General features: G+C 43.0%; 1 long non-coding RNA gene across 2 annotated transcripts; it reads left to right on the top strand.

Annotated features, from left to right (window-relative positions):
- On the top strand, nucleotides 1893–2878 carry LOC110436606. Of its 2 annotated transcripts, none has more exons than XR_002454412.1 (3): nucleotides 1893–1947; nucleotides 2366–2509; nucleotides 2612–2878. It is a non-coding gene; the product is annotated as an uncharacterized LOC110436606 (long non-coding RNA). The 2 variants fall into 2 exon arrangements; XR_002454413.1 differs by having other exon boundaries at nucleotides 1938–1947; nucleotides 2324–2509.

The raw sequence follows: 3898 nt of genomic DNA on the forward strand, positions 1-3898 counted from the left end.
CTCATTTTAACCCAAACTGAGGTTGGCCCAGTACCTTCTATGGCCCAACTACTACTTCAGTTGATATCAGCCATCCATTGTTCGATCCAATGATTGAGAATGTTTCCCTTCCAAACCCTAGTTTCTCTTAGCCACACGCACAAAGCAGCCCCTGCACCACTCCAGCGCCGTTCGCCACATCTCACGCACGACCTCCCCCTCTCCTCTCACACCACGCCGCCGCCGCTCGCGCCGTCGTCGTTGGCCTAACCCGCGCCTCCCCTTCCCCTTCACCTTCCTCTCCCTCTCCCTTGACATGGCCGTCGTCGTGAGAGCCTGGGAGGGAAAAATTTCCCCTGCTCGTTTCATTTCTGGTGGCGGCGCTCTTGCTCCCGGCGGCTGGAGGTGCGGCGCTCCTGCTCCCGGCGGTGCGGTGCTCCTACTGGCTGGCACTGGCAGGTCTCGGCCTCGGGCTTGCGCTTCACGGGACATGGCTTTGCGCGCGCAACAGCGGCGAGCAGAGGGCGGCCGCGGCAAGCGACGGGATGACGAGCGTCCGCAGCGAGTCGGCGAGCTACCGGCGGCGTGACGCTCCTGCTCCCAGCAAGCTCCACATCCGCAGCGGGCGTGGATCCGGCGGGCACGGATCCGGCGTGCGGCCGGCGTGCAGCGGGCGTCCGTGAGCGCGGATCCAAGTCCCAAGTGTTCAGCGCTTCCGGCTTCCCTCCGACCTGCTGTTCTTGAAGGCCAAACATGGCGGCAGGTGAGCAGTACTAAGGCATCTCTGAACTCTGATTAGTACCATTTAGTATTTGCAAGGGTGTCGGTGGCTAGGCAGGCCATGCTTCGCTGTCGCTGTAGTATTTGTACAACAGCCTTATTGCATACTGGATAGGTGATTACTTGTATCCATTTGGTTTTGATGTGTTATCGTATTTGGATTTGCTTGGATAGGGTTTTGTTTGTTCTGTAAGAGACTATAAATAATTCACTTGCAGCTGCTGGTTATATGTTGCCATGGATATATACTGATGCTCGGGGGTAAATAGTAAGATATGTAATAAGTCTGATCTATTGCTTTGTAGTTTGTAGTTTGTACACTGATGCTTGGGATGCATCTCTGATATGAAAAAATTCTATAGTTCATATGTCCCCGTGGTCATAAAAAACTTCCTATTGAGAATCTGATGTTGTTTAGATTAGTGGTAATTGGATTAAGAATCTGAGTTATCGTATTTGGATTTGCTTGTATGTGTTGTTATTTATTATTCTTATAATTTTTTGGCCTGATGAGTTACTGAGTCCTGATTGGTACATCTAACTGAAGTAGGGAACTGAAAAGCTTGAATTATACTGAAGTAGTAAAGGTACGTCTAACACATCTTTCCCATCGGCCTATTTTTTGTACCGTAAGTAGCATATGTTTCATCCATAGGGTGTTTTAGATTTTGGTAAATTAGCATAGGTGTTTTCTGTATGGTCAGTATGAAGGAATTGGAAAGGCCAACCTTTGATGCTATCTTTGACAGTTAAGAGAACCAAAATGAGCTTTCTGAGGCATGTATTTGTTATATGCAGTGGATCTTCACTATGTACTGAATCAGAGCAAATAAGAGTAGCAGTAAAAAATCTGCATATGGGCGATACTTAGTGATTTGTTGATAATGAGTTTTGCTCCATTAACTAGTGATTGTCTTGCCTAGAGAAAACTAGAATAAGAGTAGCTGCAGAACTGAGGTGTTACTTAGTTGTTTTTCTAGAAATCTACTTCTGCATCGTGAGTTCCTGACACAAGCACTTGTGTATTTGTTAGATTTTTTTGTGATTTGTTTGCACCTGTGATTTGTAAAGTAACCAATCTTATTTCATGTTGATGCAAGATGTGACCATACTGGATCTGCCTTCTGGATAGCGAGCAGCAGTGCTTGGGCCCGTGGTTCCATGGAGCTGTTCGTCTGCTGCTATGTGGTATACAACTAATGAGAATTGAATAGGGATAGTTAGTGATTTGATTTGAGGATAAATTTTGTGAGGATGTGTGCTGGTCATCTACTGAATAAAATTATTTTTACTCAATCTACATTGGTGCATGATGAGTTGAAAGGCACATCTGTAGGTATAAGAGGATAGGAATGTTTGAGAATTAATGTGCTAGGAACATCTGATAATCAGTACAGAGTATGTTAAGAAATTAGTAAGTTGAGAACATTGTTATAGGTGTATCTAAAAGATCTACATGCTTTTAGTATGTAGTCCTGAGCTGATCTATCTAATTAAACTAGAACCGTTATATCTTGTTCCACAATCAGTATTATTTTAACTGCTTATTGCTTCCTTATTTTAGGCATATAGTGCACATAGTTAATTACAAGTGACTGGGATGCAGGTATCTATTGGCTAAGTTAATATTTCTATTAAATTGCCTCGTAGTTGGACTATCTAGGATCATGTGATGCAGGTATCTATTGGCTAAGTTAATATTTCTATTAAATTGCCTCGTAGTTGGACTATCTAGGATCATGTGATGCAGGTATCTATTGGCTAAGTTAATATTTCTATTAAATTGGCTCGTAGTTGGATTATCTTGGATCCATTGCTCATGTTTTTTCGCATTCTATGTTGCAAAATATAGAGCCCACAGACCTACGGTATGGAAACAGGCATGGAGTTGGTGCTATCTAACGTGGATGCACATGGCGGCGTAGGGCAGCAGGGAAGCACCTTGCCTTTCATGTCGATTGGCATTGGGTCAATGGTGATAAGTGTAGCTTTACTAACATGTATAGAACCTCCTTTAGTATTTGTTGATGTTCCACTACACTTGTCATCATGTGAATATTTTAAACTAGGCAAACATTAGTGTGTATGCTACTTATAATGTTGTAATTGTATTGCATTTAAAAACTTGAATGCTTGTGATATTGCAATGATTTGTGGAGATTACTTATTTGAATCTGGTTGTATGGCTGAATTGTTTATGTGGGCTGGATGTTGTATGGGCTGAATTGTATTGTAGGTTGGAAAAAAAGACAGGATTAATAGTATGGGTCATCAAACAAGCTGGACTAAAATTCGTGGGCTGGAAAAGAAAATATGACTGAAATCAATGGGCTAAAAAAACATGGGCTGAAATGGGCTGAAAGACAACTGCGTGGTATATGGGCTCTCGCAGGTCAAATTTCATTTTTTGACGTTTTTCTCCTTCCTGCCATCTCAGCAGTTCATCCTACGTGGCATTGCCTACATGGTAAGGCTAGGATTTAATGACACTAAACCAGTGTCATAAGATGATGTGACACTGAAATCACACGTCATAAACTTATGACATTTAGCAAAAAAGATGTCATAAAATCATTTTGTGACAGTGGCTTTTTGACATTACAGTTTATGTCACCTTGATGTTATAAAACTCAAATTGTGACATAAATTGCATATATTATGACATAATAGAATGTCAAAAAGCCACACACTTCTTGTAGTGATGAGTCTAACACAACTTTAATGGATCAAAACGGAGTTAAAACGGAGATTATATGACCTAAACAATCTAGTATATTTTTTTTGTATTTCTAGATTTATTTTTCTGTAGAAAAACGGCAACTAAACTCACCTATGTCATCACCATGTCAGTATGATGTCATCAGGCTAGCAAAAGCAAAAGTAGACACGCACGGCTGCTCTGCTAGTTGATTGGCGACGGGGTCACTGTGAGCAATGGCGGTGGGGATGCTTGGACTTACGTACGGTGGAAAGCGTCTGAAATTTCGCAACCTCCGCTTGGGGCTTGGCTGACGATGCTGGCTTCTTCACCGTCTCGGGCGAGGGTTGGAGCATGGCCATGGTGACCAGGGAAGGACAGTGTTTGCGACATGTTGGCAGGCTACGCTGCACATGGATGGCAGCTGCAGACCGGTATGAT

Source organism: Sorghum bicolor, chromosome 6 (assembly GCF_000003195.3).
Source record: "Sorghum bicolor cultivar BTx623 chromosome 6, Sorghum_bicolor_NCBIv3, whole genome shotgun sequence".
In the NCBI taxonomy this organism is placed as follows: domain Eukaryota; kingdom Viridiplantae; phylum Streptophyta; class Magnoliopsida; order Poales; family Poaceae; genus Sorghum; species Sorghum bicolor.